The sequence below is a fragment of the Castor canadensis genome, chromosome 11, assembly GCF_047511655.1.
Source record: "Castor canadensis chromosome 11, mCasCan1.hap1v2, whole genome shotgun sequence".
Taxonomy (NCBI): Eukaryota; Metazoa; Chordata; class Mammalia; order Rodentia; family Castoridae; genus Castor; species Castor canadensis.
The window spans coordinates 786,045-797,401 of NC_133396.1; the positions used below are offsets into that span (position 1 = coordinate 786,045).

Consider the following 11,357-nt stretch of genomic DNA (forward strand, 5'->3'; position numbering starts at 1 on the left):
TGGAGTCAGAGTGTGGACCCACCTTAGGGGCTGGGTGTTGGGACCTGAGGGGTCAGAAGAAAAGATTGCAGGTAGAATCAGGAGTTAAGTTCTATCAGTTGACTGCCAAGTAGTTTGGAAGGTGATGCTGACCTGGCCGTGCTGGGGTGGACATTTGTGCCTCTCATGATGTTGGGATCAGGGACAGAATGGTGTACTAGGTCTACCCTTGGTGCAGAGGGAATGCTGTGTGTGACACCAAGGATCACACAGATGAGTGGCACATGTTCTGTCCCTTGCTATTATGGTCTCTGAGGTGCCACAGGACCCTGGCAGCAACTCTGGGGTTTCTGGTCTTCAGTGGGAAGAGACCTGGTTCAATTGTTGGGCACTTGTGTCTTGTGACTGTTTAATTCCTGTTCCTTCACATGTTGTTTTTGGTTAAATAAAGTCCTAAGAGCTTTGCTTCGCCCTGGGTAGTCAGTCCTCTGTTTGTGTGGTTGTCTTCATATTTGTCTCCTGGAGGCTCTGTGATCATCTTGAAGGCTGGAAATCCCACCAGGCTATGGGGGTAGGAGATAGATGAGGTTTCTGGTCTGTTTCATGATCATGTGGGGAGATGTGTTACTGGTGTTTATCAATCACATTATTTATAAGCCCATAAATTCTAACCGACTGTAACGAAGGGCCCTGTGTTGAACATGAGTGTGGGCACTGTGGCTGGCCCTCCTTCACCCCAGCTCCCACCTCCATCTGTTCTCATTTGGAAACACCTCCATGTGCCCTGGTCAGGTTTCCCATCGTTGCTCTGTGGGTCTCCTGGAGGCCTGACTTAATCATGGCCTTTGAAAAATGACTTCAGGCATTGTTTGCTCATTTCAGATAATGCATATTCATTGTCAGGGTTTAGAAAACAGGAAAGCAAATAGGAGGGCTAACATGGCCAGTCGTGCATTCGCTAGCACTTGATACATACTGTTTTATTTTTTCCTATGGATACTTACAGTGTTTAGGGTTTGGGGATCGAGTCCAGGGCCTTGTTCTTTCCAGGCAAGTACTCTGCCACTTGAGACTTGCCCCCCAGTCCTTTGCTTTTTCTGTTGTTTTTGCTAACTGCCCAGGCTGGTCTTGATCTCACAATCCTCCTGTCTCCTGCTCCCAAATACCTGGATTACAGTGTGAACCACTTTGCCTGGCATGAGTTTTAGTTTTGAAAGAAAAATCTAAAGGTGCAGTCTCTGTGTATGCTCAGGTAGGCGGAATGGCTCCAAGAAGGGCAGGTCTGGGTGCTGACATCATTTGTGGCCAGCTCTGTGCCTAGCCCTATGGGGTGTGCATTACGCTTTCCTGAGTCCAGAGCCTCTGGCCCCTCCAGAGGCCTCTGGGACTATGCAGATGTCAGCCCCTGACCAGAAGACCCCTGAAGCCCTTCCCTGAGAGCTCCATGCTGCCACATTTGGTCTCCACCTTGTATTTAGGCCTTGGTCTCCACCTTGTATTTAGGCCCTGGCCTTCTGGAAAACACAGAGAACTTGGGACCACTTAAGGTGGGTTTCTAGCCATTTGGGTCCCAAGTCAGGTGCTGGAAGAGGCCATGCAGGACCCTGATGAGCAAGCCCCCTTAGGCTTGGGGGTTTCCCTCATCAACAGTTTCAAGAGTGGGGCTGTCATGTGAATCAGGTGAGAAAGTGTCATTGACACAACTCTGAGCAGCCTGGTGGGGTGGGATGGGGACTGGCATCTGGGGTCAGGACTGGAGGAAGGGACAGAGGTCCCACCCACACTCAGACCTTTGGAATCACTGGCCCTCCAGACCCTTGAGCCTCCCTGGCCCCATCCAGCTTAGAAAAAGGCTGCCTGTGAAGGTGACCACATCTCCTCTCCACTGCCAACTTTTTCCAGACACTTGGAAGTTTGAGCCCCACATCCTGAGGTTCCTAACCTTTCAAGACTGGGGTACAGGCAACCTCGCACTTCAGCTCCACACAGCAAGTCAAGGAAATAGATGTGAAGCAAACCTAAGCCTGGTGGTCAGAAACAGCTTTCAAGCTCCTGTGTATACTCTGTCTATAACCCTACAGTAGCAGGTGGCACAGGGGACCCGGTCTCCCCACCCAGGGCTCCAGCAGCTATGTGGAGGGGCACTGCATGTGGCCACTCACTTGCCCTCCCTCAGACTGCTGCAGCGGATGCAGAGCTCTGGGGAGCATTTGAGGGAGGCTCCCTGATTCTAAAGTTCCAGGTACAATGCCCTGGACAAAACCCCCTTCCCTGGTCCCCACCGGGAAACTGAGGCACAGCTTGGTTGCTGTGGAGCTCTGTTAGCAGGAGACCCTTCTCCAATGACTCAAATGTGAAGGGACAGAGCTGCATCTTGTGGAACCTCATGGCTGATTTTGATTCCTCCCGTTACCTACAGAATGGCCTCTCCTTAAAAAGACTACAAGAAGCTAAGGAAAAAGTCAAGAATTAGATATTCTGTGCAAATCAGAGCGGTGTCACCCCACCTGACCCTTGGTGCTGGCCATCTGTCTTCATGGAAGCCTCACCGTAGTCAATAGCAACAGTACTGCGCACTATAGCACTTTTTTTTTGGTTAAAAACAGCTTTACATTTTTTTTTCAAGTTTAACCTGTTTGTTTTGAAGTATAAGCAAAACCAAAGTTGTATGGAAGATGTAAGCTGGGAGGCTCAGATTGTGTGGACTCCCTGGCGTCCCACCCACAGGCTGTGCTCTCCTACATTGGAGACAGTGGCCAAGATGCACCAGGGAGGCTCTCCTGGTTCTAAACATGCCCCCCACTGCCTCATCACCATGCACTGCACCCAGAGACTCTATGAGGGGCCTCAGTTAGATGCACAAAGGGCCCCAAAGCCAGCTGGCACCCCTTCTCTCAGTGGCTAGATACCTGCTCCTGGCAGGCAGGTGGGAACCTGGGGTCCTGTCCAGCTACCACCTCTTCTCTAGAGAAGCCTGGGTTGGTGCCTCTCCCTGCCCAGGTACTGAGCCTCCTGCTCAGGAAGGGTGCAGGTATGAAAGCCTTGGACTGAGATCCTCTCCATCCTCCTGACCCCGAAAACATGGTCCAGAAAGAGGACTGAATCAAGCCCACATACCTTTTGGTAGAGAAAAGATTGTGGAAACTGGGGAGGGGAGGTCCGGTCCAGGTGCACCTGGTCACCACCATTTGGCCGGGGGCAAGTTCCTCCTGGGATCTTGGACAAGGTGGAGGACTGGTCAGCCCACAGGATCTATTTCCAGGCTGGGACTCTGTGAAATTTATGTTTGCCTGCAGCTTCCCCTAGTGGCCATTCCAGGCTGAACAGGTGCTGGAGCATCAGTACTCCCAAATTCAGACCTGCAGGGAGTTACAGCTGTATGTAGGCTCTGTCCCCAGCCTGGCTCCCAGGAAGAACTGAAAATCAATAGCCAGTCCTGGCTATTAAACATTCCTGAGACCTCCCTGCTCTGCCACCTCCCGTGCCCTGGCTTTGGGATCTGTGAAATCGGTGCGTCTGCAATGTCCTAAGTCCTGGCATGTGGCTAAGGCTGGGATGAGAGGCTATGTCGGAGCCACCCCGGCATGTTGTCTTCCTCCCCTCTGTCCAGTTCAACCACTTGCCCTAGTTTTTGAGGCTGACAGTAAGTGTGGTTTGCATATGTGAGAGAGCAGGCCCATTTGCAGGTGTTACATGTGTGAGCATGTGCAGGTCCTCTGAGGCTTCGAGGACCAGACGCTGTGATCTCAGGGACCTGGCTGGTATGGCTGCTAGTAGACACCTACTAGAGTGAAGTAGACAGCAGGGGCTGACTGAATCATGGGCCCTCAGGCAGGAGCTGTAGGTGCGAGGACCAAGTACTTGGTGTGGCTAAGGCCACTGTTGTGGGCAGATGACACAGGATGGTCACATTTTTTGCTCACCTGTGATTTTCACTGCTTTTAAAGTCACTTGAACTACTGTAGAAATGAAGAATCAACCCGTGCTGTCTGCAACACCGTGTCCACAGTGTGGGCTGGGCCTAGTCACTGGGGCAGCACCTCCTGGGCTGACACACAAAGAAAGCTGGGGCCTCGGCTCTGTAGGTAGCATGGGGTAGACTGAACCTCCTCTCTTGGTGGCTCAGAGCCTTGTGAGGACCGACCTGAGGCTCCAACCACTGTGCTATCACCGGGGACTGTCACCTAACCCATCTTCTCTCATTTTAGCTCTTTCTATGACAAATGAGACTCTTCCCACAAAATGGGCAAGTGTCTGGGAAAAGTGGTACCCACAAATGCTTCTGCTGCTAGAGCAGGTGACCTGTCTAGAGGGGACTCCAGGTCTGGATTTGGAGCTGACCTCTGAAACATGCAGCTCCAGGATGGGTCACATGTGACTGGGCTTACCCTGGACCTGGATAAACATGACATGCTACATTAGATGGAATCCAGGGGTCCAGGCCAAATGCCACCTTGTTCCACAGAGCCCTATAAACAGCCTGTCGAGGACCTGAGGTCAGCTGGATCCCACCCCAGGCATCTTGTCCTGAAAACCACCAGTGCTGTGTGGTGGGGCCCTGAGAGAGGCTGGGGATGAAGACAGACACCATGCTGTGTCACTGCCATAGTTCACCTAAAGTCATCCTGGAACCACTTAAAACACCAACCCCATAACACACCAGCTTTTTAAAGCAACATGGGAAGGTGTTCCCGGGGCCAAGTGGAGCCTCCCACAGGGCAGACACCCCCTGCATGGTTCTCAGCACAGCTATAGACTGCTCCCGGGGGAAAGCTAAGTTCCAGAAGTCTACCTTTGGGGACACTTGTACTGAAAGGAGCTGGTCCTTCAGCCCCAGACAACCCAGAAAATCAAAATTGGCCTCAGTAACCTGTGTTCACTCAGGAAGGCACAGAATCAGTACATTAAAAGTCCTTCCTATCAAGGTTTTGGGAGAAAGAACCAACGTGTGAGAGTGACCTGGTTGTAAGAGCTTCAGAATCAGGAAAACCACCAAGAACATCAGGAAGATGTTCAGGCTGCCTGCAAATCAAGGCAGCAAGGATGTGCTGTCCACGTTTCAGGAAGCCGGCTGAGGGCCAGGAAAGTGTAGGGGCAGAGGGGTGAGGACCAGAGGGAGGAAACAGAAGAGGTACCCGTTGATACTTGAAACTAGGCAGTGGGTGAATCCCGGCTTGTTGTTCTATTCTATTTGTTAGCGCCTAAACTTTCCTGTAATAAAGAACATTTTCCTTCAGGACATCAGCTCTGCCTCCCCCCAAGCTAGGCTTCTGCCAGGCAAAGCTCTGTTGCCCCCACCACCCCAGAGCAGCTCACCCTGTGCAGGTGAGCCTCTCCTAAAAGACCAGGCATGGACAGGGCGGGCCAGATCCCAGAATGCTGGATGGCAGTGACTTGGCTGGAGGTGGGGTCACAGTGGGAGCGCTGGTATCCCTGAAAGCGCCTTCATAACATTTAAAAATCAGAGTCAGAGAGCAAAATGGACTGGAGATGTGGCTCAAGCAGTAGAGCTCCTGCTTTGCAAGTGCAAATCCCAGTCTCAAAAAAAAAAAAAAATCAGATTCAGAATGAGGGTTTTTATGCCTCTACCCATGTGCCTGGGTTAACATTTATGGCCTTTTCTGAGTCTCCCCAGGAGACCCATAGGGGAGACTGGTGTGGATGAATGGGCCCAAAGTCACAAGGAGAAATGTCACCTTGCACCAATGGCTGCTTGGTGTCAGTTCAGGCTTCCAGCTGGGTTTTCAAATGTGGAAAGAAAACATTTGCTTCTCTCACTCTGTGGTGCTAACTTCACCTACTTGGCATGCTTTCTTAAGAAAGATAAAAATAAAATGTTAGCTGGGCCCCAGTGGCTCACGCCTGTAATCCTAGCTACTCAGGAAACAGAGATCAGGAGGATCATGGTTCAAAGCCAGCCCTGGCAAATAGTTCACAAGACCCTATCTCGAAAAAAACCCTTCACAAAAAAGGGCTGGTGGAGTGGCTCAAGGTGTAGCCCCTGAGTTCAAACCCAGTACCAAAAAACAAAAAACAATAAAATGTTGGTTCAATAATAGACAAGGAATAAGTTAGAAGTGTGCATCAAGTGTGGAGGGAGGCATGTTTTGGGGGCAGAAATGGAGAAAAATTGTGTTGCCCTGACCCTAGCATGGGCAGTGAGATTTTGGATCTCTGTTTTAGCTCTGAGTCTAGCATTGGAGGATGGAAGGTGCTACAGCCTAAGGCCCACTGAGACTACCCACTGTGGCCAGGGGCTGGCTCGGGACGACATTGGGCTGTGACTGAGAAGGGGCATGGCAGGTCAGGGGTCAGGAAGAATGCCCCTCTGTGGGCAGTCTATGAGAATCCTTGGGCAGGCCCACGCTGCAGTCACTTGTTGAGCCCATTTTTCTGCCACAAACAGGAACTTCCAGGTACCAGAGGTCTGAGGAGCTCGCATGGCGGAGATGAGGTGGCTGATACCTGACGCCATTTCAAACCCAGAACCATTCCTCCATCCCACAACAGTAGCCAGTTTTAAAATGAAAGTTCTTCAGACAGTTCCTAGGCCTAAATTTCTTCAGACTTCTGCAGCCCGGTACGTGTGAGGTGTGTGTGAGTGGGTGCAGGCAGCAGTGAGCCTGTGGTACGTGTGCTTGTGGGTGGTGTGCACTGGTGCTCGTTCCCTGGGCTTTGTTTTAGGCTGGTGGCCAGCGGACAGCCCTTCCTCCAGTGCTCTCTGAGGACCTCCCTGGGGTCGTGTCTAGTGGAAGCTCTGGCCACTTGGCAGCTTTCACGCCAACTTACTCAAAATAGAGTTCACACTTCCTCACCAAATTTGAGCAGGCAGATGCTTGCAGCTTTGCATGGAGTGTGCAGGAATTACTTACTCCTTTGTGATAGTCCAGTCACGAGTCTCCTTTGGGCCCTTCCTCCTGGTGCAGGGCAAACCACATAGTGGCTGCCAATGCCTCTGGTGCACTCATACCCACCCACACTGTCTTCCCCACAGTTCACACTCACACGCTGGCTTGTACATGCTAATTCACACCACTCACTTGCACGTCCACACACACAAAGATGTGCAAAGGTCCAAGGAAGAGCCTCTTCCCCTGCAGGCTCTAGTCAGGGGGTTTCCTCGGAGAGGCCTCAATCCAAGCCCAGAGCCCTAAGTGTGTGGCTCTGGCCTCTCTCGGGGCAGAGCCTGGGGCTCCAGCACATGGCTGGCCCTGGGCTGTCCTGTCATGGACCCCAGGACCTCTGCCCCTTGTCTTCCCACTCCTGTGTCCAGAGGTGACCCTGTCATGAGTCAGACGTGGAGTGAGAAGGCTGAGAGCTTTGTCCTAAGAACTTGTTCTTCAAAACATCTTGGCCATTCCTGGCTCTTTGGTATTTCATATGACTTTTAGGACTACTTTTCTAACTTCATGAACAACTCTCTCAGGAATGGTATTGAGTTTTATTCATTTCAAGGGAATGGGTGTCTTTGGGCCCCACCTTAACTTAAGAGAGCCAGGAAATACTGACCCCAGTGTCCACAGCAAAGAGCCCTACAGATGTGGACTATGGCTCAAAGGAAAACACACATAGCTGTCAGATGTCACACCAAGGAGACTCCACACGGACAAGAAACTATAGGCTTGCCACAGGCCTCATGTTTCCAGATCTTTGATGGCATTGGACACCATTGGCATTTGGACACAAGCCCCATGTGACAATGAGCATGTGAGGGCAGAAAGGCCAGAGCTACAGCATAAGATGGAAACCCAAAAAGCCAGCTGGAGTCTCTGCAGGAAACAGCAGTGCTTTAGAGCCATGAAGGGCTCCCTGTGCCAGCAGAAGTGGAGACCCATAACCAAGTTAGGCAGTCAAGCCATGAACAAACCCATTGCCTCACATCCTCCAGGATGAGATGCAGCAGTTAGCAACCCACCTGGGGATGTGTCCAAAAGACACATTCACCCCTGGGAAGCAAGGATTGGACGCTGCAGAGTTGCAGGTAGCACCCAGTGCCCACTTACAGGGGTGCTAGTTAACCAGTATGGTAGCTCCACCAGGCACAGCACTGGGGACAAGACTGCCCACGTGGGGAGGTCTGCAGCTCAGCCCACGGTGCAGAAAGCTGAACTCAGAGCAGCGTGGTGGATGAACCAGCTCTACCTAGGAAAGATGAAGACGGACCTTTAGTACGATGGAGAAAAGAACACATATTTTTCTTGCTTTTATAAAGGAGCTCTGACAGGGCTAGAAAAATAGAAAGAAGAACACAGTCACCTGGGGATAGGATAATAAGAAGCTTCTCACCTTAATGTCTGAACCATGTGCCACACACATTTTCTATTAAACACATTTTAAAAGGAACAAAAATCTCACTCATGACCCAGAAATATTGATATCTTAGCAGATGGTCCGTATCCCAGCATCTGTGATTTGGATTTAGCGTAACCTGGAGCTTCTTAGAGGGCCAGTGGAGGGAGAAAGAAGAGTTCAGTGGGTCTGGGTAGATGGAGGACTGGTCCAGAGAGCTGAGCTGAGGTTCTTGAGAGGGTAAAACTTGTTTCAGCTATGGCCCAGCATCTGACTTGGGGTGGGTGGCCAAGAGCCCAAGGGGCCCCACAGCAGAAAAGAACAGCAAGGCGGGTGTCATTCACTCTGTGCTTTGCCAACAGTTTTGAAAGTGACTTGTGCTGTCATTGATCAGCCTGTGAGGCTCCAGCCAAAACGCACCCACAAGTAGACATTGCTCTGCCAACTCAAAGTCATTCTGGCAGAGATTATACAAAAGAAGGGAAAAGAAAGGTGCTTGTCCCCACTATGTGAGCATGGTATCTGTGTAGCTCTGGGGTGGGAGGAGACTCACCAACACTGAACGTGAAGTGGGAGCAGTGGGGCACGTTGGACGCCAATGAGCCCTGAGGAATGTGGGGTGCCAGGCTGTGGTGCCCACTGAGGCAGTCTGTGAAGGTCCAGTTCTGAGCAGAGGAGGGCGCTCCTGGAGGGCAGCCCTGAGTATCCCATGGGAGCATGTCAGCTAGAGCACCCCTGCCCCATTTCCAGCCCCCTTGGCTATCACAGGGCTGCCACTGTGACCAGGATCGCACTACTTGCTGGTGACATGTGCTCTGTACAGACATTTCCCCCAAAGCCTGCAATCAGTCATGCTTTGCAGCACTGTTGAGCCCTGCACATCACCGCACTGTCGAAGCGCCTGTGGTAAGGTTCCCTTTGAGTGTGAGCCAGTTCGCCACCCAGCCCCCTTAGCATTGACTCAGACCTGCCAACAGGAGCCTGAGTGTGGAACGGGACCCCTCCCCAGACAACCTGTGCCCCACCCCCAGACTGTGCACTCAGCCCTCTGTCCTCGAGCAGAGCAAGCACTGATGCTCCCAACTCCTGACTTAAGGGATGAAGATTGTGGACGTCCATCAGCACAGCTCTGATTCCCAGAAAAGGTGGGTGGCTCCTGGAAAGCTGGGTACCATGCAGGTCACGCAGGGGAGCCCTCAGGACACAGGTGGGCACAGGAAGCAGATGCTGAGGCTGACTCACCTCTGAGTCTCCACTTATGTGGGACCTTTGAGGAAATGTGAGACTGTTAACAATGGTTCCTGGAAAAGAAAGAATAGGAATTCTGCTCATCCATCACCCCAGCCTGGATGCTGCTTCACTCACCTCCCAAAGGTCTCAGCTCTCCAGCAGAACAACTTGAGGGGCAGGCAGGTCCCAGCCCCACTGACTCCCAGGATGACAAGTGTCCCACGGTTTCAACTCAGCTCCACGCCCCACACCTGCCAGTGAGCCAGCAGAGGAGGGAGTAGGGGTGAAGATGGTGTCAATCTTTTCACCTCCTACCGTCATAGGCTCTTGTAGACTCTGATCAGACTCTTCGTGTCCCACGTGGAAGCATCCAGACAAGACATGCAGGTGTAGCAAGGAAACAGATAGAGTTTATTAAAGGGTAAGGGAAAAGTTACAAACAGCGATGATGGGCCAGGTATGAGGCAGAAGCAGAGAGAGAAAGCCCGTCCTGTTTCCAGGTGCTCTTAAAAAGCTGTGCTAGCACATATGAATAAAATAAAAAGAAAAATAAAAAGCTGTGCTAACCAGTGACAAGGGAAAACCCCGGGCAATTCCTCACATAATGGATGAGTGGGGAAAGGTCTGGGTGGCTCCTGGGCCAAGGGGTGGTGATTTGAGTTGTCCCCCAGGCTAGGGCATGAGTAATCTGCACATATTTGCAGTTGAAAAGAAGACTCGGACAAAGAGAAAAATGTTCAAATCTGAAATACGACATTAAAGTCATATATGTTCTAAGAGTTCTGAACTTTCTCTAAGTTAGCCTGCTTCACTTTTACATTGTGAAAAAGAGTAGCCAGGTATGGTGGCTCACACCTGCAATGACAGCACTCAGTGATAGAACAATAATGTCGCCATTTTGTGAATCAGCCAAAATGGCAGCCCCGCCCTTAAACCAATTCCCGCGCTCTAAGGCAGCCCCACCCCTACCAGAGACTCCAGCACCTGTGCCAACTTCCTTCCCCTCCCCCTTCTATAAAAGCCACGGCTCGCCCAGTTCGGGGCTGCGCCATCTTTTCCCCGGGCAGCCTGGCAGTTTGGGGTTGCCATTAAACCTTGCTCTATGCACGTGAGACTTTTCTCGTGAGCTTTCTTTGAGAGTGGCGTTTTTCCTAACACTCAGGAGAATCCCAAGTTTAAGGCCACCCTGGGAGAGGGAGAAGGGGATGGGGAGAAGAGAAAATTAGTTTAAGGGTTTCTGCTAGAAGTATCAAAATAGGATGTCTAAGATCCAGAAAAGCACAGTAACTGCAGAGTTATTCAGAGATTTCTTTGGGACTAAAACTAACAACAGCAAACAAGCCTGTTGAGGTACCTTTGAGGCTTGCAGCCCACTCAGCCTGGAACCAGCCATGGCCAACAACCCAAGCTGCCACTTACTGGAATAAAGGGAGTTGGGACGGTTTCTGGGAACAGGGACTGTTTCTGGTTAATCTTGCTAAATGGTATGTGAGTCAATGAGTTAAGACACCTGGTGTTTATCAAGTTCCTGATAAATAATCTTCAAGTAATCTTGCCCCACCACCAGGATGTGGGTGATATCAGAAATATGTGACCCCAGGGGCCATAAAAATTGCTGTGTGACCGTGACTAATGTTTAAAAAATATAAAAGCAGCCTGAACTTTGCATTCAGGGTCCTCATCGAAACCCACTGCGTCAGGCGGATACCCAGACCCCAGCTAGCTGAAAATAAACCTTGCTTTGTGGCTTACATTATCGTGAGTGTCTTTTGTTCCTCTGAGGGGTGGTCGACCTCGGACCCCAACATCTGGAGGTCCCACCGAGATCTCAGCCCTTCCCTGAGAGGAACAAACGGCCT

At 51.2% G+C, this 11,357-nt stretch overlaps 1 long non-coding RNA gene across 1 annotated transcript; it reads right to left on the bottom strand.

Moving 5' to 3' along the window:
- Positions 1 to 7,405: 7,405 nt before the first annotated feature.
- LOC141414023 (uncharacterized) lies at positions 7,406 to 11,357 on the bottom strand. Its single transcript, XR_012439127.1, has 2 exons — positions 9,634 to 11,357; positions 7,406 to 9,535 (listed from the first exon to the last, which is right to left on the bottom strand). It is a non-coding gene; the product is annotated as an uncharacterized lncRNA (long non-coding RNA).